Consider the following 27,778-nt stretch of genomic DNA (forward strand, 5'->3'; position numbering starts at 1 on the left):
GTACCAGAATGAGGACGAGCACAAGGATTTAAATTAAAGTTTGACATTTTACCCATGAGCTGTATATTGTAGGAACAGATACACACAGTGATACAGAAGTTCGTGACACAATTCGTGACTATACCAGAATTGAGATCAACTGTGACAATGTCTGGATTTGGGAGTGCATAAATCCCAAAACAAAGATACTGGAGATGCTGGCAAGGTACTGGAATCTTATCACTAGGTTACGCTGGAACAGACATTGAAAGAAAAGTTCATAACATAACATATATATCATAACATATATATATCATAACATATATATCATAACATAATTGGAACCAGACAACAGATCTACTAGTCATCATCCCGTTTAGATCTTAGGATTATTACCAAGGATCTAGTTAAATTCTCAAAGAGAAGAATATATCTGTTGAAGTTCGTGTTCCTTTACATCTGGTTGTAAGATTTTAGAGTAGATGACCTTATTCTGGGATTCACGCACCATCTGTAAGCTCATATCCTTTTCAAACCCTATTTTTGTGTCCCTCGACAACTGTTTTAATTCCATACTCATCAAAAAGTACTAAAAACATCACTTGCCTCTAGTGTCATTGAAACAGAGCAAATGTCCTATGTCGGAACTAGCCAATAAAGCATATCATTACCCCAGTATAACACCGAAACATGAACATCTTTCAATTTAACATCTCGTTCGGTTGGCCTGCATGAACCTTCCCCGCATATATACTGCATTAGCTCTCGCTGCATTAATTACGTGATGTGATGTAAGTAATCTTAATTACATTAAAGCTAATTTCGAACCTACCGAACCAAACCGTACAGCCAGACGTGCAGAGAAAAACATCCACACACATCACCCTTTTTGGTGTGAATTAAAAATGTAACAATTTTCTGCTAATTATGAACCATACATACTGCGAACGTACGCTCTTTCTCTCTACGCCGTTTCAATCCGGCGCACCATCCATGCAGTTCCTCATTACGCCGGACACGGTATGATGATGGTGTACTGAGAAGAGAGGCAATGCAGAGAGGGACCTTAAATGCATAATGATGATGCAATAAGCTGCAGCCTTTAGGAATTATCCAATTTCGATACTGCAATCGAATCCCCGTGTGTCCTTGCGAAAGTGATGATGATTTAATTACTTCCTGCACTCGCTCGTAATGCCCAAATAGCAATGGTGGTGGTGGTGGTGCTGCTGTTTTTATTCTCATTACATCGTTAGCACCAATATCCTCCACTCTGAAGTGTTGGTGGTGTGAAGAAAAATTTTACCATAAAAAAGGCAAGAAACATCGAAGCGCAATATCGAACGCACGCAGTTTCGTTGCTTCGCTACGGCAAAAAAAAAAGGTCAACTGGCTCATCTCGGAGCCAGTTTTGTTGTGCGTGTGCCGCGAGAGTGCTTCCTTTCACCTCGCCGAGTCGGGGCGGCAAATTTGAATCTGAAAAAAGAAGCGCTTGCGCTATAGCGGAATCCGACCTAAGCAAACCTGCCCAGTGCCCATTCGCGGCAGTAAATTAGACACTTATGTAAACGAAACACCACCAACCCGTTGCGCGATGCCGTGCCTACCACGGTTGCTTGAGATGGCATTTTCGATACTGCAGCCACAAGAGGGATGACCTATCGCACCTTCGCGTTCGCGCCACTACTCCTCGCGCTGCTGGATGCGCATCAATTGGCCCTCGCGCGCGCAGAAACCTTTTGCGATGGTTTAATTGTGCATCGTATGGTGCGCTGCTGCGGTGCTATCCACATCGAGTTGTTCCTTTATTTGTGGAAAAGAGGCCTCTTGTTTCCTTCCTTATACGGTGTGGGGTGTTGTGTGTGTGATTGTGTATGTGTGCCTTGGGTTTCTATTCGCTCACCTCGCACAAAAGGGATAATTATTAATTACAACTCCCTCGTCAAATGTACTTGACGCGTCGAAGCTGCTCAGTACAAAGAAATTGGCACCTTAACCCCCGCAGCACAGCAACAGCCACCCCTCCTCTCAGGTCAGGATTGTTAGGCGATTTATTAATATTTCACAGCAAGCGGCCGACGGAGGCCATAGCCAATGTTTTCGTTTCGTTGTTAGCGCTGGGCATAGCGCTTCACAGTCCCCGGCTGTCCTTGTTCCTTTGTGATGCAAAATGGGTTTGTTTGATGTGTTTACCTTTTGCGCGTGTATGCTCCGCTTATGGGAATGAGAATGGGTGTTTTTTTGTTGGTAGTCCTCTCTCTAATGCCACACACTTTCGTCCACCCAGTGGCAATAGTGTTCGTTTTGTCGTATCATAAAATGCTGATTGGTGAAGCAATAGTTGCCAAAATTGAGTTATAGTTATGGCATTTATAAATTTTAACGATAGCGTGTGTACGTGCAGAGCCACCACACACACAACACACTTGGGGGTTTTGTGCTCCCCAGCTGTGTTTCGGTTTGCCATATATTTAACCTTTTGGAAAAGTTGTTGGCCAAATGGGAGGTACAAGTCGTACAAAACAGATTTTTTTTTAATTTTCGATCTTTAAACATCAATTGATGCATCAAAACTTGCATAAAGGCATGACAAATTCGATTTCATAAATTATTTCCCCGATAGTGCATCGCATTCAACCCAAGAATCGATCGCACTACCTGCGCTGTGGTACACTGTAGATCTTACCTCGGCACCGTCCGGCCGCTGTCAGTCGTGCGTGTTTAAACTCCAATATATGTCATCAAAACTTCTTCATGGTTGTATTATTTTTCTGCTCTGAATGTTATTAAAATGACATTTCACTGTGAGCTCTTCTAACTGGCAATAACTCTAGCTCTGGCTGGCCAAAGTATAGTCATTATTGTTTGGTTCACACTGTCAAACCAACCAGAACGATTTAGACGCCACAGATATCGGGGCAATGGGTGAGCAGGAGAAGGCCAAATTTCCGATTTTTGATACGATCCCACAACCCCGCACTTTGCTTCTTCTTCATCAAGTTTGTTCTTTTGTTTTTTTTTTTTTGGTTCTCGGCTACACCATTTTTTCGCTCTCGTCGCTTCATCCGCGCTCATTATGGAATCGATAGACCCATCGCCAGTAAAAAGGGTTTTTGGCTTCAGCTGTTTCGAAACATGGAGCTCCCCCGGGGACGAAAGGAAGCAAAACGAACGCTAGCCAGCAAATGCTATTATTGTAATTATTTCATAATCTGTAATTTGTGCGATCAGCTATCGGAACGCTCGGTCGCGGAAGCACCTCACTCAGGTTCCGCCCGTTCCGCGTGCCGTTTTGTGTTTGTTTGTTCGATTTTTTCTTGATCTGGAATTATGACACACCACCACCACGGTTCACTCGGCGGCAATTTCGATGCCGCTTTAGAGCAGATTGCTTTCTTTCTCGCCGTTTCTGCGGCCCTCTCAACTCCTTCCAACGATCGTTTTGTTGATGGTCGAAATGGAATGATCGCAAACGTCGGTCCGTTCGGTACCGCCAACGATGATGGTCGCCGCGACTCACGCTAACGAAGGCAAACGAAGTGGGATGTTCTTGATGCGTGTGAAGGGGAGAGGCTAGTGGCGGTGGAATGGAAAGGTGATCAAACAAATGACAACGATGGACACGCAAACGGTGCGCGAGATTCGCCCGCGGATTCACCCTGTGGACGCACGGTCGTCTCCGTTCGCTCGCGCAGTTGTTGGCGTCCCCCTCAGCAGTGGTCGTCGTTCTGGGACCCCCCCCCCCCCCCTCCCCCCTTGGCCATACCATTTATTTATTCATCGTTGTCATCTGAAGGTTTTAATTTAGTTCGGTTATTTAGTTATTTCTCTCCTTCTCCTTGCGCACGGTTCGTTCGGATCGCTTTGCGCTTTCTCAATCGATCGCTTTTCGATCTTTTTCCGCTCGCTTGGTCGCTTGGTTTTAGTTTTAGTCGCCTTTTTTTTCGTTCATTCGTTCGCTTTGCTATTGTGTTTCGTTGGCGGAGCATTTCGATTTCGAGAACGGACAAGGAACGCAGAAATGTGAAGCTGTGCGACTCATCGATGCGATATGCACGATTTTCTTCCCTTTCCACCCCTTTTGGTTTATCCTTTTTTTCTTCTTCTTCTTTTTTTCCCCGTCTCTGCAACCGTCCGATTCGGCGCGACCTGTGTTTGGTGTTGTTTTAGTTTTGCTTGAAACGTTATTTGTAGGTTTTTATTCGACGTTTAGTGCGGCATAACTTGGCCACTTCCCCTGAGGAGAGCTGTGTTGTGTTCGGCATTTGGCGCGGCGGACCGCGCGCCGGGTGGGTGCATCTTAAGTTGCGATCGGTCCGCGTGTGCTTTTTTTTTATAAAGGTTTTGTTATTTTCTCTGTAGATTTTCGTGCAACCGGACCGGGGGGGGAGAGGGTGGGACCGAAACACGGGAGTTTATGTACCGTTTAACTGCCGCAAATCGCGAAACGCCCGCCCGCTGGTGTTGTCATCTTATGGTCCGGTTATCGTTTCCACACACACACACACAACCGCTGGACAGTTCCCGCTGGCCAAACATTCCGAAAAGAGGTTCGATCGTTCGATGTGTGTGTGTGTGTGTGTTTGTGTATGCGGAGTGAAACGAGATGTCTTTCCCTCTCGTGGTCGATCGGTCGCAATAATCCTCCTTTCCACTCGAAACGATGGGACAAAAATGCTGGGGAAGTGGTAAAAGCCAGGAGGGGGCTAGGGGGGTACCACATTCCATGCACTTGCACGTATATCGCTTCGACGGTTCGGATTTGGGATGCAAATGCAAAAACCCCGTTCGCCGGGTGCATATGTGCGCGCTGATCGTATCGTGCGGTTCTGTGTGTCTCCTCTTTCCTGGCCTCTCAGGCAACCCCGGCCCGGTCCAAAAAGGTAGAAATGGCTGTAATTCTTAACCGTCCACCCTGCTGCGCGCACGCCCTCTTGGCCCGGGCGCCCGGGCGTGAGACGTGGCCGATCGTAAAAAAAACGTATGCGGAACTGGCATAAACCCGTTCGCGCGGCGGGAAACGTCATTTAAGGTGTTATAAAAGACAGGGAAAAGCGATTTGTGGAAGCACATCGGCCAGCAGGACACAGGCCGGCAAATGCTTAAATTTTATGGCCCAGGAGTGCAAGAAGTGGAGAAAGAAAGAGAGAGGATGAGAGAAAGCAACAAAAAGGACAGTATAAATGAAGGTAAAACATGCAACGCTGGTGTAATTGCAAATGAACGTTAGGGAGAAAGAAAGACTTGTTTTTGTGTTTAAAATTATTATAAAGTCTGCTGGCGATACTTTTTATTTGCAGTAATAAAGTTTTACATTGAAAACGTGAGGTCAAAACAATGAAAAAGAATGATATAAAATACTGAAAACCGTTTGCCAAAGCTCTGAGAATTTGGAATATAAATGCAATCAATATGATATTCGCATCCATAAAGATGAATTTGCCAACCTGACTGTATAAACACAGAGTTGTGCGCGACAAGTGTCAAATCGCTTGCATGTTTAATAATGTAAACAAACCAATTTGCAAACAACTTGTGTTGAAAATCACGCAAATGAATACAAACAACACATTAAATAAACATAATTAGACAAGCCCAAGTACCATAATGGCCAGTAATTAGCTTTCCTCTAATACTGTCGCAATAGTTTGAAGTCGACTGCTCCCCGTCTAGGGGCGACCTTTCTTGTCCAGTCTTTTAGCATTAAACTGTCAAATATTGTTTGTGGCCTTTTAGCTCCTTGCTATTTTATTTCGCAGTCTCGCACGGCCACTTTCAGCAGCGTAATCATTTCTCTATGATGTTTTCGTTTTGCTGCTATGTCTTTGTTTTACCTAGAGCCTCTTGCACACGATTCGGGTCTAATCTTTGCCACTAGTTTTGTTTTCTTCTCATTTTGTTTTTCTTACTTCTTCAATCTCCCCAATTGGAGCCGTTTTGGCTCCCTTCGTGGTGCGTGTGCTTAAGCTTTTCATTTCGAGTGCACAGCCCGGGCTCATTGTGTTGGCCTTCCCTTTTGACGGGGCGTCAATCATTCAATTTTTCTAACATCGCCTGTGTCGCTCCCCCGCCTGTCGTCCGGTTGATTTGTTTTCCTTTTTGTTGTTTCGTATTTCACATGTTTCGTCGGTACCGCCGACGCATTAAAGGCGCGTTTTTTATTTCGTTATTGTCGCCTAAAGGGGTGAAGTATGCGAACGCTTTTTGCCGAGGGTTTCAAATTTTGTTACATTGAGCGGACTTATGCTACGGCGAGTTTCGATACGGTCACAAACCTAGCTAGTAGACATACACACACACACATAGGCTACCGATGGTTTTGCCTAATTTGGGCAGCGAGCATAATGTAGGTTAAACGGGCAAACACAGTCTCGGAGAGGCTCTGGTGTAGTAAGAGTCGTCTCAAATCGGTTTCGGGGCCCGTCGTCGTGACCTTATCATTTACATACATCTCTTTACGGCAGTTGCGTCTCTAATTTGTGTCTCGTGTGTTTTTTAACCTTCCTGACACCCCCCTCTTGGCCTATTATTCACGTTATGTTTTCAATGTTTTTTTCCCGCTGCTTGGTTTCGTCGGTTGTGATTTGTTTCGTCTTTTTTTGCGCTTTCTGTTAATTTTGCTTTTGCTTTGCTGTTACTGTTTAGTCATTTGATGTTTGCATGCAACCGGCATAAAAGCTTACAAATTGCTGCCAACTACACTCCGTGTCGTTTCGCCCCACCACTGCCTTACCTGTCGCCAGGGGACATGTTATCGCGATCGCGGCCGGTTGGCGTACATTTGGCTCCCCCCTCGGCTTGCCGTTGAAAGGTGCAAATGTTAAAACACATCTTTCACGGCATGACATAATGCTTTTTTCGAGCTGTCGAGCGCGTATGCAAAATGACTCTGTAACCTGTTCGATGGAAGTGTGTGTAGTCGGTTTGGTTTTGTTTTTGTCATTTTGCAAATGATAACGATCAAAAATAATGCAACACCCACAACCCCGCTCGACAGAAAGGCCGCGCGTGCAAGATCAGAACGTGTGACGTGCTTGATGTGGCGTTAGATGAGATTTCGCCGGTGTGCCGGCGTCATCGACATTCGTGCTGACGATTCCCATGCTATTTTTGTGTGTGCAGGGGGCGTACGGCCCAGCAAAGCAGAAACAGTCATAAAATTAGAGCTGTCGATTTTTAATGATATAGGGCCAAGGGGAGAGTACAAGGGAGAGAGTACAAGAAGTTGTGATGCGTGATTGCCATTGTTTTGTCGTACAATTGATAGCTTTCAATACAACGTGCAGCTCCGAAACTCGAACCGAGTGGTGGTGATGGTGGGAGTTTCTTTGTGTGGCACCGGGCTGTGAAATGGCAGCCATGGAAGGAGAAAATTATTTTCCCTTTTTTTGGCCCGCCAAACGGCAAATGAGGCACGGAAAATGGCAAATGAGGCTTTCATCAAAGGAACATCTTAACCCTTGCAGGGAACTGTGGCGCTTATCTTGGCAAGAATAAGGTCCACATTTGAAACTAGGGAGGTGCATAATGTCTTGTATGAATAACTCATAGAAATACCTTTTTACTTTTCAAGAAATCTTGAGCTAGTTTCCCAGAAATTAAAAAACGTCGGAGTACTTCCAATTTATGGTAACTACTGTAAGTTACTGGTAAGTAGTTATTGTAATTAGCTACATCAAGTCATTCAGTTCCATTTAAATCCCTCGACTAGCTGCTGGGAAATAGTATCTGTAACAAGTCACTCCTAGAAAAGCCACTAATTGCCTCTCGTTACTTGCTATTTCTAGAATTATGATCTCTTGCGAGGATTACAATTGAGTCGTCTAAATAAAAGCTACTAACGTCAGATGTTAAGAGGAACTAAACCAGCAACTAGCCCGAGGGCTTTAGATTCAGATTCAGTACCAGAATTGAAGTACTAAAGGAATCCACTGATTCGAGGTGGAAGATTTCGTGTCTTTTACAAGAAGAGCGTACATGGTTCAATGATTCTACTCAGATGCTATGACAATAATTAGAAATAGAAACGAGACTGAAACAGTTCCTAGGACCTCCGACAAAAATAGAAAAAAAAAACACGCAAAAGTTACTGTTACTGTTGCTGACAAAAGTTAGTTACTGGGCTGATGATACTGTGGATGAGGTCTTGGATTGGGTACAGAATACAGTAATCAAGAGAGTGACCAGGCTTGTGGGAAAAAAGTTCCTCCCATTCTGTAGTTTATGTATATCGCTCTCAATTAGGAACTCACAATTTATGTTTAATTAACAAGAATCGTGTAATCGTGTATCCCATTTGATGTGTGTAAAACGGTAATTTAAGTTTACAACCCCCACATCGATTCCGTTCCGAAATTTGTCCCCCACGCGCTTGTCTATGAAGCAGTTTCGTATTACCGTAGTTTGTTCCGAGCCTTCTCCCCCCCCCCCCCTCTCTAAATTCTAATTTTAATGATTTCAACCTTATTTCATGCACCAATTGTTGTACTCTTCCCAAAAGAACTTTCCAAACCCACAAACAAAACACTCCCAAACACTACTGCCTCAAGGGTTATTCGTTCGGAACAACGCGAGTGGATGCGGGTGGCATAGGGTGGGGGAGGAACAAGTGAAATAAAAAGGAGCCACACACACACACACACACGCACAAACACACAACACTATACGGCGACGCACATTTCGTACCACCGCCAGGTTTGGACGTACTCGGGGCGAACGACGGTGATGATGATGGCATCGCGTGTCAACTTCAATTAGATGGCGCATGAAAACCTTAAGTAACCGTCCCTGTTTTTCCACCCGCCTCTTCCTCATACCGGAACACAGAGAAAAGGCCCCCAGCCTGCCCTCTAACACCCATCCGTACGTTTGAGCGTTTCGCTTTGATGAAAGATTTAAATTCATTCAATTCATTAAAGCGCTACCTCGTCGCTACGACCAAGCGACGACGGTGGCGGCAAAAAAGCAGAATGATTTGTGAAGTAATGTGCGCTTTTCCCACACACACACACACACACATTGGCACACAGACCAGTGTGCTAAGGGAAACAACGTTCATTCAACAAGGAGCGAGCACTGTTGTTGTGTTGTGCTGTGTGATGGCTCCTTTTGTGTGCTGTATGATACACATTATTTTTGACGTTTGCAACAAAATTCGGGCACAACAGGCTTTTATTTTTGATATGCAAAAATAAACCGACAGAACGCAAGAACAGCAGCGGGTGGGCGAACGATACCGATGCCCCCTTAGTGGTTGCATAATACATGACAAGGAGCAAAAAAGGGGTTTTGCACGTTCCCCGGGACCCACACACGCACGCGTTGCAAAGCGGATCAAATGCTGCTGCTGGTGCTGCGCCCGGTTGTTTCGTGCGGTGATTGAAGAGAATAATTATTGTTAGTCCAGTGTAACACGAGCATTGTGGGCCGTTGGTTGCAAATAGGATAATGTTGCTTCCGAAAACCCACATCCATTCAGCTGATTATTAAATTTTAGTATGTACAGCGCTGCTCAGCAACAAAAACGGCGTGCCACGTCCTATCATTGCCCATCGTAGGCTACCAGCATACTCCCATTAGCTTCCCCAGAGCTCCGAGAACCAATCGATTTCGGATGATTCCGGAAAAAGTGTTCATGCTTCGGTGCTGCTCTGTGTGCCAAAAAATAGTAGCTATCCGAGTTTGACGTTGGCATGGAGATGATACTGGCACGAACGCGGCCGTCGTGGTCCACATGGAGAGCTCTGACGTGTGTGGAATCGTTTCTTTATTTTCCCGCTCCAATACCAAGGCGAAATGGATCGCCCTTTCCAAGCGTGCGAAGCGTTTATGATACGATGGAGAATATTGTGGAGGCTTGGAATAGCTTTCGATCCGTCCCACCGACCCCCCCGAAAAACCGCCCACGGTCCATGGTTTGCGTCACAGTGGATGGAAAAAACGGGGAAAAGTAGTGGATGATGTGTAAAGAGCTACAAAGAGCACGTGGCGCGCGTGTGTGAGGGCACACAAATTCGGCAGCCAGCCAGCGAGCCAAGCAGTAGCGCAGCAAACTATTTCCCGCCTTTCCCGTAGGGCTTTTCCACTCGGCGGCACCGAAAGCGCGGGGCCGGCCCATTGTTTCACGAGCGCGCGGAGACGCGGAAAATGTTTGTCATAATAGTTGTTAATACTTCCTCCCTCTGTTCGATCGCGTTGCCACCGACCAGCGGCAGTATTTTGCCAAAACTTGGTCTTTGTGTTTAAGATCTAAGAAGAAACTACACTTCACATAGACTCTCGCAACACACACACACATGGTCGCGTGCCAACTCGGAGAAGGAAAACTTTCATGTTTCGGGCTGGCACACATATGCCCAGCTTTAAGTGAGTGCTCTATTCACGGCGAGTAGTTCACCACCCCGATCGATGGCTGAATTTGGCATCTGACATCATTCGTGCCTTCCGGCACGGCCTGGCGCACTACTCTTGCCATCTCGTGTCCTCCCCCCGGAGGCTCACCTAACTGCCAACCCGGGAAAGGAAAACAGTTTGCCCAACTTCCCGTGCTCGTATGGAAAGGAGATTATCCTACACACACACACACATTGTCCAGAACACCTCAAGAGGCTGGTGCTGGGGCTCTACTCCGGCCCGCTTCGGTGCGCTTGAAAGGATAATTTTAACCAAACCCAAGGTCCTCTCATCGGTTCCACTTGAACATAATTTGCTTCAATTGATCCGGGCACGGGATAGTGTGCCCTCCACGCACGTTTAGTGTTGTATTAGTCCCACACACACACAGAACCCCAGCGTTGACAATTGACAGTGGACCCAGGTATTAGGGGCCTGGAGCCGGGAACGGTCCCGAAACATAATTTCCCGGAAGGTGTGTGTATCAAAGGGGGAAAAAATCTAACTCACACACACACGCACATTTCACGCATGTGTAACGATGACAATCATCATGATGTGCTGGAGAGAGTGAGAGCTTTGTCTGGGCTGGAATTTCAGGCACGTGAATCAGCTCGCTTTCGACAAAAGCTTTCGAGCGAATCGGCAGAGCACTGTGGGGATTTGTGTTGAATTTTGAAGCGTTAGATAACTGGGGATAATGCCAACCAAACGGGGGACCACTTCCTGGGACCTAGAATTATCATAACATTTTTCCCGGGTAGTACATTTGAAATGGATGGTATTTGCTTCCAAGCTATTGTGTGCTAGTTGAGCATCGGAGTAACATTTGCGTGATTCAAAAGGATGCATTTATTGGAGTGTTTTACGATTTCAAGCAGCTCTTTTGCGGAGAGAGTGAAATTTGAAGGCTGAAATTGTGTCAACACCCCATACAAAACCAAGCATTAAACTCCGCAGGACTTCAGTCCTCAGAATTTCAGTCTAGAACATATATCATGCCATGAACATATATATGAAAACGAAGAACAAAACGATTTTGAAATGCATGATTGTTTTATCTACTATTGGCAAACTCCAATATGCCTGGAACGTTGTCATTTGGGTTTCGGGGTTACATTGGACATTGGGTTTCGCGATTATATTAGCGTATGGCAGGACTCGTCCTCATCCGAATACTCAGAAAACATAGTTCAAAGCTCAAATTGTGTGCTTGTTTACCCAAATTCTTACAGTTTTTTAAACTTAGTTGAAGACATGAAATGAAGTGTTCTCCGTTATGATATTATGCTCTGATAATAGTATTTTGCACATCATCTGTTTAATGAATATCTCTTCAGAAAAAGGAAGAAATTTCAGCTTTCCAACATAAACCATCACAAGTGTCATTATTTGGGTTTTTTACCATTCTAGCTATTCCACGTAGAGTTAGACTCTACATAATCTTCCTCCAACAATACCCAAAGCAACACAGCTGTAAACAAAACTTCAAAGAACAACGCAATGTGCGGGCACCATTTACGTCTACTTAATACGAGTTAATGCAATTAAACTTCGGCAAAGCTCTCATATCCCGTACGTGCAATTTCACCAAAATCCCTGGTTGCGAAGAAAATTGACGGGCGCAAAACACACGGCCCGACAATAATACACCCCCACGCCGGCCCTCCCCTCCCAGGAATCAATCGTAAAACATGCATTACTAACTTCTCCTCTCCCGACATAATCTTTTCCAACGTGTCTTTGTGCATCTGTGTGTGTGTGTGTGCAAGGCGTGAAAGATGTACGGGACATGGGGAACGGGCAATAAAATCTTTACAACTTCCGAATCATCCCGCGCGCGGTGCGCGGTGGTTCGCGTAATTGATGTTAACCGCTCGTAAGCCCTCTAATTAACATGCAGCCGCCCTGGGGCCTCCGTATGATACCTGGTAGTGGTCTACGGCGTTCCAAAAAGTGGGCGGACAGTGCGGACTGATGTGTGAGTCCGAGCGGCGGCACGGGCATTACAAAAAGTAAGTTGAGAAATGAGCGGGGAAAAAGAAACGTTAATGTGTTGTGTTGGGCAGTGGCAAAAAAGAAGTGGCACCGAAAGATTGCCAAATAGTAAAGCAAAAAAGGGAAACAGGAAATGTCTTCACACCGTGCATGCTTCGGAAGTGCTTTACTCCTACAAAGTCCAAAATGGCAGATTCTTCAGGAAATTGCACCTTAAAGTGTCTCGGGCCGGGACGTCTGGTCGCTAAAGTAGCACAATTAAAAGGTTACAATCACTTTCATAAATTCCCTTCCAAAATGAAACACATCACTCGGGTCCCCCCTTCAGGGTTCGGCCATCTAATCATCTGCTTGACTTCTGGCAGAAAGGTCGTCGCTTGTTGGACTTTCACTGACGGGGACTTGCGGACCCAAACAACGAAAATAACAACAGCAACAAAAACCCCGGTCCAAACCCCGCTTGATCCTGCAGCGCTTGAACTATTTTGATCCTAAGAAAACAGTTTCCTTTTGATTTCAGACCGCCGCCTTTTTTTCGTTTGTGGTCCTCAGCAGTGTGCCTTTTGCTAATCCATCCTACTGGACGATATTCTTCCATCGGTGAGCCAAAACTCGAGCCCAAAGGTGGTGGATTGCTCATCATCAGGTGTGTGTGTGTATGTTTGAAGATTTCCTTTTTCTAATTCTTCATTTTCATCCTTCTTTTTTTGCTGGGATGCATTTGAAATTCTTGGTGTCCTGAATTTTTACGACACCGTTCCTCCTCAAGCGGAACATTTCCGGAGGACTGCTTCTTCTGGTTCTTCGTCGTCTGGCAGCAGGGTGTGCAAGAAGAACCCGGATCGGAGTTTCGGTTTGTAGAAGAAGTCCTTATTCCCGGAAATGCCTCCAGGCTTCGACGGGCAGACTTTTTTTTGTTGCTTTTTTGCTCATCGCTGCTGCCGCTGCCGGTTACCTTTGGGATGTTTTTCTTTCCAGCTTTCTCGGGATCGTCTTATGTGTTCTTTTCGGAACGGTGAGGCTCCTTTTTGCTGTTCTAACACTTGCGTATATCCTGCCTGTGTGGCTGTGTAACATTAAAAGGAAGAATGAATGCGCACCGAAGAAAAAAAGAAAGAAAAGAAAAACCAACAGTCAAAGGCAAAACGGTCTAGGAACGGTCGTCGTCGTCGGCACTAAAAGCAAAAAGGAAACACTCTGCTCGTTTGTTCTGGCTGAGCAAAAGCTGAACTTCTTTTACTTAAGCGCTGGCGTGCACACATACAAACGCACTCAGACAGACGATGATGTAGGGATAGTTTAAACTGTCTTTCATCCGATCTTATGCTCTTCCTTTAAACGATTCTTGCTTCTTACATACGCTTCACTCCGTACTCCAGTACAGTTGTTCCTCGGTTTCCCAATTTTTGTGCTGTGTAGACGGCTGATTTTTTTCTTCCCTTCTACACGCTCTTTCCATGCCTTAACAGCCATTTTTGGGCTTTCCAGTGGTTTCTATGCGCCGTGCGGTTGAGTGCGTATCATCGTGCCCGAAAGCCTCGTTCCTCGATGATGCAATTCGTGCGTTCCACGGCCATTAGGCGATAGTTGGCTGCGGTCGGCTCCCTATCGGCGAGTGCGCTCGCCCGCGTTCACTTTTATCGTAGGGAATGCTGCTTAGAGTGGTATTTCTTGGGACTTGTTTTAGAGAGGTCTGGGGCGTATCGAACAACTGGATATAAACAACAGAGTAAAAAAAAACACTGGGCTCTCTCTCCAGTCAAAGAATAAAACAACAACTTAAATTGGAGATGTACATTTTTCCGCTGATGTGCTCTCGAACGCATAAACATCTCGTGAGCACCACACCGCCGCCACTCTTGTTGTTTGTTGCTATTGGATTGTTTTTCTTTTGGTGTTTTGTTCCATTCGCGCGACCTTCCGTGTTGGTCCGAATCCGAAGAGTCCTGGGAGATGTTCCCCAGAAGTTCGAACCATCCGAGTCGTACAGGCTTCTCAACAGGCTCACAAGCAATGAACATACTACAGGGCAGTAGAAGTTGCCCTGCTCCGACTCTCCACACACTCCACGCGGGTTCTGGTTCATCTCCAGCAGATCTGGTGTTTTCAGTGCCGTATTGTCCAGTGCCCGAGCCAGGCTTTCCAGGTGACGCGCTGGTTGTTGAGCAGCCAATCCATTGGTTGCCGTTGGTATTTTCTGACAAGGGTAGCAACGGATCCATGTCTACAAAAGGTCGAGACTTTGTGGACTTTCGCCCGCCAGCAATGGTCGTCCGAGAGTGTGTCCTGGATGTCCCGAGCGACAGTATCGTGTCTCACCAACCATCTCCAAGCAGTCGACTGTAAGCTTGCACACTCGCACAAACATTTGCTTCCATGAAGCCTGTGCCCCAAGCGTTGTTTATTGTAGTGGATCAACTCCCTCGCTCTCTCTCTCTCTCTCTGTCTCTCTCTCTCAACTACTGCTCGGGTGCATTAGAGTTTCAAGCTTCCCACCGTGTGGCACACGGTTTAAGGACCAAATGTTCCCTTCGGGCGTGTACGAATTCTTGGAAGTTCTTTCCTTTGCCTCGGAGATGCCTGGCGGAGGGATAAAACAAGTGCCACCGCGGGCAGTTCTTGTCCCCTCCACACTTTGGATACAGCGACGCCGGTGGTAGACTGACGGGGATAAAAACCACTTGTTTATCGCCTGCCACCTTTTTCCCGATGGTCGCTCGCACGACCCCCCACCCAACGATGCCCTAATCCGCTTGGGATCTGTTTTTCGACGTAACACAGCACAGCAGCGGCAGCGGTTTGCTCACCGGCAGCACCACACACACACCGGTGGGTCCGGTCGAGATTAAGTAAAGATTTAAGAAGCGTGACGATAAGCACTTTTTCCTCCATTGATGCGATTCGATTCGAGCCGTGCTCTCGTTTCGCCGGAAAACCGGAACGGTGGCAGTCTCAGCATCGACTGCGGACCAACCACCCACCAGCCGTGGAGAGAGAGAGAAAAACAGGTGTTGATAGAAAGGTGCAAAGGGTGTGTGCGGACTCCTCCGGTATATTGTTATTTTTCGCCGGGGATCGAATGCGATATTGCCCGCTATTGGGTGCAATCGGTTTCGGAGATTGTTTTTATCTTTCCTTTTTTTTAATGCAGTTCAAGCCCTCCAGGAGCACCAAAAACAGACCTAAAAAATGGTTTACATTGCGAATTGATATTGTGGCAAACGACGACGACCACTTGCCGGTGATCCCCGCGCGCGCTGCGTTCCAGGGCATTTAATGTCCCAAGAATAACCATTTCAATCGAACGGTTTATCGCGGGATTCTTTTTACCCGAATCGTTCGATCGAGAAGATTAAGTGGTTATATCGCGGGCGTTGTTACGCGTGTTTGGTCGGTTATTGTTTGTGGAAGTTGTTTGTTGTTGTTTTTTTGCTCGTCGATTCTGCCCCAAATAGCTCGGTGTAATTGGAGATTAAAGTTGAAAGAATCATTCCCAAACTGTATTTTAAATAGAATTGAAGTTTAAAGATGTAGTTTGGAAAATGACGAAGCCCACGAATAAGTTCCTAATGCCTTCGCTTCAAGCCCATAATCCCAGGGGTTGCATACTTCGTTTCCCCCACGCCGTCAACGAGAGGACCTTTACCGATTAACATAAACAACGTACACAGAACAATCCTCTCGCTCCCTTTCCAGTCACAAATGTGTATATTAATATCAAACGCTATGAATCTCAAACATCATATGGTGTCTTTCATATTCTAATGAACGTACAATGAAAGGGAACGTATCGTGGTCGTCATCCTACCCCTCTCGGTAGCAATTCTGCTCATCAAAACTGTCACCACTCTGCTATGGCACAGCACAGCAGCAAAGGCAATATGACAAGTTGTTTTCTCGCAACTCCCTGCGCCATTCGGTGCGCAACAGTCGGCCCCGGATCCCTGCCACAGGAAACTAATCCTAAGGGTTAGAGGCCCTCAAACAGCGCTCACCGCCACAGTGTGGAACTAATGAATTTAATAGTTGCAGCAACCCCACACCGCCACCGTCAGAGTGATCTCGTACCTCGCATGATGATGATGACGCTGATGATGACGATGATGCTGGCACGGCCGATAAGCGCGTCATAAAAGTAATCAAACTCATTCGGGAAAAGGCTTTCCCGCTTTGGTCCCCTCCTCTTCGATCGGCGGAGGTATCATTGGTATGGCGCCCGGGGGTCGTGGTCCCGAGGCCGCGGTATATTTATTCCTCGGTCAGCATTGAATTATGTGCTTCCTTCAATTATACGGTAGCACACACTGCTGTGCGTGTGTATGTGCGAGACAACAAAACAGGGATTCGTCCGGCCGCAACAACAACAATCGGTCGCGCCGCGTAACTTGATGCGGTGGTTTATGCCTCCTCGCTGTGTGCTGTAGTGCGCACGCTACCGGGAGCTATTCCTGGAGGAGGGTTGCATACGCACCAGGACATCAAGGATCCGGCTACACAAATACACGGCGCAGTTTTGGGCGCTAGTTTGGAACTCGGGAAAGATTTCGCGTCCATGATAAAAGTGTCCGTTCCACCCTACGGGCGGTCGAAATCAGACAAAACGAGAAAGAGAGCGCACGCACGATGATGCATGCAGGAAAAATGGGCAAATGCTTCCCTTTATATATGTGTCTGTGATGCCGATTGTCAATGGTGCAACGCAAGGGAGGGGTTACGTGATAATTCGATACTTCACCGAGAACCTCCACCCGAACCACCGAGCATCAACCCTCTTCCTCCCGCTTGGTGGCTGGGATCGTCGTCGTCTCGGCAAAAAAGGTTCACCGTAATCGGGACATCAAGCGAGAGAAATCCATTCCGCGCGTGTGCAATTTCCAAATGTTTCGGGAGCAGGAGGGCGAGCAGCGCTATTGTGGGAGCAGCGGGTGGTCGGGCGAAGTTGATGACATAAAATAATTATTGCTTGTTTTTCTTCCATTACTCTCTTTCCATTCGAGGCACGCTTTGCAGTGTAAATCTTTATCTTAATTTGTTAAAAAAATTAATGTGGTTTTTGGAAGGACATTATGGGGTATTTTTTTATCAAGTTTCTGAGATATTCCACAGATGTATATAAATTGTGGAGAAAAAACCCACACCCAATCCCACTGAAAACGCATATGCCATACAGAAGGTGTATCATTGCGTTTATGGGCGATTCCTCAAAGAAAAAAATAACCTATCAATAGCCACGTGTACGTCCTTACCCAGCCGGCAGGCACTGGTAACAACACACGCTTTGGCAGCAGCGCGAGTGAACCGAGGAATGATTTTTCTATTTGCTTTTCTGATTTTGTTACAGCACGCGGGGCACACGAGGACTGCAGCCAGCATGGTTTTGTGAAGGGTCACACACATATGGTGGCATTTTTCCCCGTCCATCAGGGCAATCCTCACAACAACCCTCATCCCGCAACCAGGTAAGAGCCTAAGCACAGGCAAGAGTGTGAATATGATGATGGAATATGGTAGCGTCTATAAAAGAAATGATTCTCCTATCTATACACCCTACGCTCTCAGAGTCATACACAGATAAGGTTGCAATTAAGCTGTTCCTGTGCATTTCTAGCAATGGCCTATGGCTACCGTTTAAATAATAAAACTCGAAGCTTTGTTTTTTTGTTCGCCTGCCTTTGAGACTTGGCTCGGAGGAGCACGATTAGCCCACGAAGAGTGTCGATTGGCTCACGCCAAAAGCGGACTAGGAGCTTCCAACGTAAATTCTCACCCATGCGAGCCAGATCTTCTCGCCGTAAAAAAGCGCACACACCCAGAATAAGGTTAGAAGCCATCGGCCCCGTTTGCTGCTGCCGTTAAGGCTCGTAAAACGTGTCCATCATGACGTGTGTGTGTGTCGCTCTGGTGGACGTTCACTGTGAAAAGCGCCCAAAGAAACGCGCTTGGGTTTGGGTCGTAAAAACAAGCTTGTCGCGTTTTAAAGCACACGAGCTGCAGCTGTGTGCGATGGCGGAGGTAGTGACGAACACTGCTTTTCGAAACGGCACCCATCATCCTGCACCACACGTCTCACGATTATGATTACTTTTAATAACAAAAATCGACAGCCACCGTCTTGCTTTTTGTCGCTTTCTACTCCCTGTGTCACTCTCTGGTGCGTGTCCACTGGAGCAAACGCCAGACGCGCAAAAGCGCAAAAAAGCCATTACGCGGCGATACACGCGACGGCGACAACGATGCGGTGGCGGCGGTACGTGATGAATTTTTGGGAGGTTAACGCGATAGAGCATTCAAAAAACACGTCCCAACCTCTCCCAGATCTTGTACCGGTAGCTTTTCCCATCCACACCGTGGAGTGTGTATGTGGAGGCCACAGTTTTTGGAAGAATTCGTCCCCTGCTTTCCAGCCTGGGCCAGAGAGTGGCAGGAGTTTTTCGGATGGAGTGCTTCTGATTTCTCGTTCATCAAGAGTTTTGATTACTTAAGATTCTGTCCATGGCTGCTAGACGATGGGCTGCCAGCGGAACGAGACGGATATGATTTTTGCTCTGGCATTTTGTCACTGTTCAGGGTGTGCTGGTGGTTATCCAGCAGCTCCAGCACCGCAGCAGCCTTCTGGAAAGATTGTTCGACGTGAAAAACTCCAACGATAGCAACTGCAGCAGCGGGGTGTGGGATGAATGCTAAAGGTTGGCCACCGACCGACTCACATTCGCTCACGGTGTGTTAGTACACTTTAGCGCGCGGTGGAATGTGCCCGATCTCGAGGTTGATTTTACGGTCGAAAGGAACGCTTACAACCATGCCCGACCTCCTTCCTCACAATTCTGGGTGATTCTTTAATTTAAACACAGACGCCGGCGGCAAAAAATGGTTTATCACTGTGTGCCGATATTAAAAAAAAGTGTAAAAAGATATTGGGTGGAATAATTATGCCAAAAATGCATGAATTAAAACTTTAATTTCTGCTGCATTTTATGACGCCGTTTTTTTTGCCCAAGCGATTCCGAAACATTTTCATGGAATTATGGGTACATGGTACATGGGAATAAAAAAGAACAATTGGAAGTTAGAATTCAATAGGAATTTGAAATTACATTTGTAAATTTTAGTTTTATGTTCCTACAGAGCACTTTATCTCAAGCCAATGTCACTCTTTCTCGAATTTTGGGGCACATTGAACGAACTATTTTGCCCTGTTCTACCACTTTGCCTGCTACTGACAGTTCAAGAATTTCTGTTATGAATTATTATCCTAATAACGTAACGTCATGTCTTGTTATTGTTGTGACCTGTGGTGACGTCACGTCACTACAATCTGAACAAGAATACCACAGATGTCAAATAAAGTAAGATGTCTTGTAGTAGAGTTTTTGTAATAGAGACAGTCTTGTAGTCAGTTTGTAGTTTGTAAAGACACTTTGTAGTCTTGTAGTAGAGACAATCTGAACAAAAATACCACAAACGTCAAATAAAGTAAGATGTCTTGTAGTAGAGTTGGTATTAATTAATCTCGACTCTAGACAATTTTGAACCAACAAGTAGCTTCCCATGTTAACAGTGACATTTTTCACACTTTTTCACTTGTTTCCTTCCCAGCTCTGGTTTCTACTCGATACGGTGGCACTCGTTCGCAAATGATTTGTGGCATACGGAGATATAATCAAACACTTGCTTTTGTTGGTCAACTTTACAATGTAGCTTCGCAACGATTCGAGAATAGATGACAGTTGCTCGAGATAAGGTGACACACCTTCATTTGACTGCCAACTTATTTAAATAAAGAGCACAAGAGTTACATTCAAGTTTGAGGTAGTAAAACGTTTGTAAAAGTCATTCAAAATCATAAAAGTTAGCTATTACTATGAATGATCATTGTGAATTAGCAAGCTCATCAAAAAACCAATACTTTAAAGGTTTCCCATTTTCTACCAGTGCCTTCCGTTTTTTTTCTGTCAACATCTAACATCTGTTTCAAAGGCAAACCTTTTATTACGTACGGCAGCCACTTTTATATGCATACTCTAATTTTGATGGGAAAAGTACATATTCCATTCCGGGTTTACTAAGAGAACAAAAAAAAAGAAACAACACGACCAGGTGATCTCCCTTCCGGCAAACCATTCCCGTGTACACGGATGAACCTCGTTAAACGAACGAAGAATGTCTTGCACGGTTGCTTTTGTTTTAGCCTCTTCAACCACCACCACCAAGAACCCACCGTCAGCGCAATCCTTATCAGTGCCAAGGCTATGGTGAAGGTTTTTATTTCCCCATTTCACTTTTGCTCCCGTTTGTGCTGGGCTCGCATTACGTTTCCATTTACGTACGCACACACACACTTCAACCGTCACTAGATAATAGCGGAAAGTGAACTTTGCATACCTTTGTGCCCTCTCCCGTACAATTAGAAGGACAGAAAAAAACGGAAACAACTCCCCAAAGCGACCGGAGGGAACTGGAGCAAAAGAAGGGCAACAGAAGTGCATTTAAAAAGTTACGTTAGAAATAAAATAATCATAAAATCCTCACTCACCTGTGTGTGTGTGTGTGTGTGTGTGTGTGTGTGTGTGTGTGTGTGTGTGTGTACAGGGGTGGGGTGGCCGTACCGCCGTGCCCAGCGTTGGGCTTCGGGAGGGCTTATGACAAATTAATTACCACCTCAACCTTCTCACCTTCTCTCTCTCGCACGCTTTCTGCTTCATTATAACGCCTCGCCCAATGCCTCACGGAACGACCGACCCCACGCCCAGCATATCATGGTTCCTCCATCAAGCTTGAATGGGTGGAATGTGTTGGCTGCAATGTGTCCATCCACCGAAAAAGAAGACAAAAAAAAACAAATGCATTTCCGGGTGGCCGACGCGTGAAGGTTTTTGTATCTAATTTGCGTCCACCATGAAAACGTATGGAAATAGGGGAATAGATCCAGCGGGGAGGAGACAACAAAATCCAAATCAGCCTCACCCTCAGCTCAGTCGTGGCGGACTACGAAATTCACTCCGTTCGGTGCCGTTTAACCGTGTTTTTTCAAGGGGAAATTTGTCATTAAGCGACGCTGAATCAAATTTCCAGACCCAAGGCGGCGGGCGCTTGAAGCAGGCTCCATGATGGGTAAACATAATTCACCCCCTCCTCGATCGGGCCATTTCTTTTGTTTCCTCCCGCACTCATTTGCGCAGTCTCTCCCCGTGTCTTCCCAGCTCTTCGTAATGCGTGTGCGTTCGTTCGGGACAACACCTTCTTTTTCCGGCCCTTTGCCCCATCGCGGGGTGGCTGTGTTGTTGGGCTGTATCGTTTTTTTATGCTGTCTTCTTTCCTCCACGGTTGTCTCCGTCGCCGTGAACTCGCCCCGTGAGTCAGTCACGCGCCGTTTAGTCCAGGTCGGGTGCCCCACTGGATGCGGCAAACGCTCAAAGTCCCCAAAGCGGCAACTCGTTCTCGGTGTGCCCTCGGTTATTTCTCTGCATTACACCCAGAAGCTTGCAGTTTGACCAACGGGAACCGTACGGGAATGGTGCGTAAGTTGAGAAGGGATAGTTTTTCCCCCTCCCCCCGTTCGGTGAACTTTGTCGGGTTTCGAATTCGAATGTTGATTTGGTTTAGTTTTTGTGTGTGTTTTTTTTCGGTTTGTGTTCCTGCTTTTTGATGCTGTCAATTTAACCGAGCATGAACCAAAGTCTGCTGCTGCTGCTGCTACTCTGGAACCGAGCTGGAAAAGAGATGAATGTACGTGTCTGTATGTGTGAGCGTTTCTTATGTTTTTGTACGCATTGTGGAAGCAAGTCCCTTGCGGGAAGGTGTGTGCGTGTCTGGAATGATTCACAAACGCGCTTGTCGGGTGTACGCGTACACGGAGAGAAGCAGGGCAAGAGAAAAACACAGATGAAGAGAAAGAGCGCACGAGAGAGAGCAAAATTAGCGTAAAATTCTATGCTCACAGGTTTTCTATGCTAGAATCTCTACTCCCAGAGCTCTCCGAAGTATGCTGTGCTTCAGAGACTCCAAATTTGAGAGCCCTCTTGTGCGAGAGTCGCCCCTTGACTCTTTGACTTCGATGCATTCTTCCTGAGGAAGCATCCAAAATGCTTTACAAACTCAATGATTTTGGCTTCAAAATTCATCAAAACTTGCTCCAATAATTTGTAACACAAAAATTACCCCCCAAAATGGCCCTATTTCCGTATCCGCAATGTCCCAAAAAATACCTTGGAATGTCACAGAAGAAAAAAAAACCATCCCTCACAGCAAAAGAGCGCTGCAGCGCGCAGCATAAAACGCGAGCAGAGCATAAATGTCGCTCTCTCTCTCGCTCCCTACAATGCTCTCCCCGACGCTGAAGCGGAACGCGCGTTCCCGTCCGTGTACGCTCAAGGCTGGTGAGCCGCGCTGTGCCTCATTTACGAACAAACCGTTGAAGGGTGCGTACGGAAACACCACCGGAGCACGGTCGCGCGCGTGTATGCACTTCTTCCCCAACCCTACACCAGTGTGTGAGAGCGAGAGAGAGCGAGTGAGATAGAGGGAGTGCGGGCGAAGAGGACGGTGTGTTGTGTGGGGGTGGTGCACCGGGGGCATAGTTAAAGTGAGTGTGTTTGTACGTGCGTTTGTGGAGTAGTGCGTTCCTCCACTTTTATTCTTTGCGGTGTTGTTTTTTTTTTATTATCATTTCGTATGCTCCAAAGCGAGGGAGGAGCAGGAGAGGTTCTTATGCGCTCCATTAAAATGTGTTGCAAGTGTTTTTGAAGCCAAACCAGACAACCGAGCAACAACAAAAAAGGACACTTCGACGTCCTTTTTGGTGCGTGTGTGTGTGTGTTTGCTGTTCGTGTCTAGCAGTCATTGTGTGTAAGTGTTTCTACGTGTGTATTTTTAAGGTGAAGTATATTGAGTGAAGGAAGGGGGCGAAGGGGATGGTTGTTAGAAAAACGGGCGGGTGCGTATTGCTTTGAATGGTGCCGCATAACGGGGGAGGTGTGTGTTTGCGCGTTTAGAAGGCAAAAAGGCCGCCGTGGGCTAATGCCGTTTTTTGGGGGGAGCTCACTGTGTTTAATAGAAAGGTGAATGTGTATCTGGTTTAGAGAGAAAACAGGGAGATACACAGAAAGAGGAGGGGAGGAGGTGTACACAAAGTGCCGCTGCTGAAAAGTACCCTGTGTGTGTTTGGCGCATGAGAAAATAGAAGAAAGCCTGCGTTGCGGATTGCCGATTCCTCGAGGCGGAGCGCTGCTGGTTGCTGTTTGTTTTGTGAATGTGTGCATCTGCAATTTAATGTGTTAGAATGTGCTAATCCCTACCCAAAACCGTGTGCCGAAAGATGCGGAAAAGCATCCGATAAAGGTGGATAAAGTTAAAAAAAAATAATAATAATAATCTCAAGCTGCTCAGAAATGGAATGCAAATTTGTTCCGCGTGTGTGCGTTACGTTTTTCAACTCAAAAGTGAGAGAGCGAGGATGATTTCGGCCGTTTCTGCTGACTGTGGTGCTGTTGTGCTGCGTGTGAAAAATGACGAAAGAATAAATCCCCAGTAACTTGGAGTTTTCTGCTGCGGAGCATAAGTCAACGAGAAAACGAAAGATCAAACGTCACACAAAACCAATCGGGCAAGCATCGGCACTGCTATATCTGCTCGGCGCGACTCTTCACCGTCAAACAACTACTCGGTCAAACTCTTCCGTCCCGCATTAAATGGTTAGTTGAAAATCCTATCAAATCGTTTTTTTTTGCACCCTCTCTCCCCACATATAAAAAAAAAGATGGTTTTTGCTACAATTTTGATTGGAAATAATCCTTTTTTTGTTGTTGTTTCACCGTCGTCCCTCGAATGAATTCAGTTTTCCCGTTTTTCGGACACGGGAGACGGGGTACGTGAGAGTGCGAGCGAGCATGGGCTGTTGGTTGTCTTCCCTTCATCTGCACCGTTTCTGTGTTGCGCCTACCCGCTAATCCAGCTCCTCGGACGACCTCTACCGGTCGGTATTGGTACTGTTTATGCTCGCAAACTGTAAAGAGAGAGAGAGAGCGACTATTTGTGTGAGAGAGCATGTTTTTTTACTTCTTGAATGAAATTCTAGAGAATGAGAGCCAACAATTGAAAGCCGGAGAGAGAGAGCATTACGAGCAAGACATGGGAAAAAATGTCAAAGATGGCCATTTTGTTTACAAGGGCTAACTTTTTCCCGTCCGCCGTCCAACGCTCCGATGCGATGGAACGGAATCTTTCCTCCGTTTTTTGCTGTTGTTGTTGTTGTTGCTGTTGTTGGCTGGGTTGGGGTTTGTACATATTCTTGTTTCTTCGACTTCTCCTCACCACACCAAATCACCTTTCCCCAGCGTGATGGGTTGAATGTGTGTGTGTGTGTGTGTGTGTGTGTGTCTGTGTGTGTGTGTGTGTGTCTGTGTGTGTGTGTGCGCTTTTTTTGTCTTCTCACTGCGGTGGAAAATGATACGAAAATCGATAGGGAAATGATGGACGAAACAACAAAAAAAATAGAACCATGCGCTACCAAAATGAGTTCACAAAATTAAGCAAAAAAGAAACAACAGATCAGTTAACTCTCTTTGCAACCATTCTCCGTAGCTCTTGCAATATCCTTTTTTTCTATGTTTTGTGTGTCCCTTGACGTAAAGGTAAATTGTTTGTTGGGCTCCTCATCCCGTTTTCTTGAATGGCGAATGATGCCTACCGTACACAGCGCGTAGAATGAAAAGTACGCAGCCACAAAATACACACCAAAAAATGCCCCCGTTTTGCTTGCGGTTTCCCCCAAGCAGTGCGGGGTGCGCAATCGAAAATAATGTGTTTATTTTAACGGAAAGGTGTCATATTTTTCGTGCCCTAATGCTGCTAAATGTTCCAGTTAATCCCAAGGCCCCGTAACAGGATGCTAACGAGAGGTTTTGCTGCTCTTTTATACCTCGCGGGACAGGAATTCGCTGGCCAGCTCTCGCTGGCCAGGAGTGAGGAAATTCTACACTATAATAAAGTGCGATAATTTATCTGCAAACATTACCCTAAGCTCGTAAAATATCGCTCGCAGCGGGTCAAGTGGCTTTGCTGCTGTGTGTGCTTGTTACTCTTCACGGGAAGAAAGGGGGTTAGAGCTCGTTAAAAGCGTGTACTTTTGGAGCTCTAGTTTAGTGGGGCTTTATACCCAAAAATTATTCAAGATTGAGTGAGTTCAAGTGTTGCAAAGAAAAGTGAGCACAAGTGAAGGTTTTTTCGCTCCCGTGGAATGTAATTATACAATAAAAAGTGGAGCTGTCTTCCCACCGCACGACGTTGCACCGTAAACGCTAATTTGTACCTCGTCGCGGCATAGCAAATCAATTGAATGAAAGTGATAGGTGGGAAGGTGTGGATGCTGGGCATGCAATTACCACCACCCAACGGTGAGCGGGCTTCGTTCGTTGCGTGCCAATGCCGGGCCCGGCGTAGAGTTTTCCCAGCTTTCACAATGCCCGAACGGTTGTCATCAACCACATTTCAGCCCCAACGAATGGGTTTGTGCGCGAGAAATTGTGCTCGGGGGGGAAAAAAAAGACACAAAGCACACACACGAACCTTTCACTTTTGCGCCTCTGGAGGCTCTCTCGGTGTCTGTGTCTGTAGCTGCTTGTATTAGACGCTTTTACGCTGCCAGCAGGCTTTCGGCGTATTAGCGGTACAGCTAGCGGTGGTTCTTAAAATTCAACCACATTTCACTGGAACTGATTTCATCGACGAAAAGAAGAAGCAAAACAGAAAAAATGGGGAAATAATTTTGGATGTTTAGAGCAGCACCGCGAGGTGAAAAACTAAAATTTATGCACAAACACACACACAGAAAGTTCCACACCAAAGGTTAACAGCATAAAAACGCATAAAAATGTAATTTTCATGTGCGAATGAAGATTGCGCTCGTAAAGTGTGTGGGGCGTAAAAAGTCGTGCGGTTTTTTGAACGCGGAAGGCATCTGTTGTGTATGTATATGCACCATGGCAACTAAACAAACATCATCCTGCACATAATCGCAGCCCAGCCCGAGCACCACAGCACATCAAAGCCAGCGTGTAGAGTGTTGTGGTGCTGCTGCTGCTGCTGCTGTTGGCCATGTTAATCTCCAGCACCTTCTATTACCAATGCGAGAGATGGGGATGGGAGAAGAAAAAAGAAAACGCCTCCGAGAAAGCCCTCCTTCCTCCCCGCACAAAGGCACGGACGCAAGGGTGTATTAGCAGTAAAACATCTCAAACTCCTCACTTCAAAGTCAAATTCAAAGCAAGTAGAAACAACGGCTGCGGACAAAGAGGGGGAACGGAACCGGCGGTGGAACCGAAAAGGTTGAACAAGAAAAACAGTTAGCATAAACGGTGGGTCGGCCACATCCTGGGGAAGAATGGGGCGACGCAAACGAACGAAACATTGTCTTGTATGGGTCAAGTGCGAAAAGACCGATTTGAAAATTAGAAAGAAAGAGAAAGAGAGCGACCAGAGAGGGTAAGATTTCGAAGAAAACGGCCAAGTTCCCTGGCTCAAGTATTTGTGCGGGGGCCACCAAGCAAAGTCCGTGCAGCTAGGTGAAGGTAAAACTAAACTATCTCCGCGCGCTCCCCAAGGGGCAGATGAGAAACTAAATGGAATGGCTGTGCACAGAAGGGAAGCAAGAAAGGCAGCAGGAAACTATTAGCAGAAGGGGTTCGGTTAGTGCTAGTGCGGAGAGGGGTCGTTGTGGGAATGTATCGAAAACTTTTCCTAGAAATCCGCTGACCGATCCGCTGGACGACGACGACCATGACGGCGATGGAGAGTAGCGTAAGGAAAAATACCTTTGTGGAAGATAAATCTTTGCCCCATCGATACACAGCCAACTCATTCCACCCCGTGCTCCAGTCGTACGTGAGTCCCAGCTGCACTCGCCAAAGCTGCTGCGGGACGCAAGCAATGAGACAGAAAGGGACAGGCACAACAACAGGCCAAACAAATCTTCCCCAAGCCGTTTGCTGCGCCCAGTGGACGAATCGGACAAAATGCGGATTGCTTTGTTTCCACCATTCCTGTAGGCGCCCAAGCAGCAGCAGGGCACCGTAAGTACACAAACACAACTTTCCTTCACACTCGCTGCGTGTATGTGTACAGCATTTTCCTATTCTCTCTTGGTACGCCTCAATGTGTGAGTGGAGTAATGGGATAAACGCAGGGATAAACGCAAACGCGTTCGCGGATCGAACTTTTATCCGTACCACATTCCCTTTTGGGGTGCGAGAGAGAGAGAGAGAGAGAGAGAGAGAGAGAGAGAGAGAGAGAGAGAGAGAGAGAGAGAGAGAGAGAGAGAGAGAGAGAGAGCACTACCCTCCTCTTCTCGCTGTGATGCTGTGTGTGGCTGTGTGTCTTCCCGTACACTGTGTATTGGTGTGTTGGGTGTTGGTGC

At 46.4% G+C, this 27,778-nt stretch overlaps 1 protein-coding gene across 7 annotated transcripts in view; it reads left to right on the forward strand.

Moving 5' to 3' along the window:
• The window catches only part of LOC120960132 (uncharacterized), a 148,746-nt gene that overhangs the window by 80,909 nt on the left and 40,059 nt on the right, over window positions 1-27,778 (forward strand). Inside the window, exon 3 of one of the 7 annotated variants that reach the window (XM_040384107.2) lies at window positions 17,711-17,828. The exons of 2 other annotated variants lie outside the window; for them this stretch is intronic. The gene's annotated coding sequence lies outside the window, so the exon portion shown is untranslated. 4 more of the 7 variants (XM_049610232.1, XM_040384110.2, XM_049610233.1 and 1 more) reach the window with 4 other exon arrangements.

Source organism: Anopheles coluzzii, chromosome 3 (genome assembly GCF_943734685.1).
Source record: "Anopheles coluzzii chromosome 3, AcolN3, whole genome shotgun sequence".
Lineage (NCBI taxonomy): Eukaryota > Metazoa > Arthropoda > Insecta > Diptera > Culicidae > Anopheles > Anopheles coluzzii.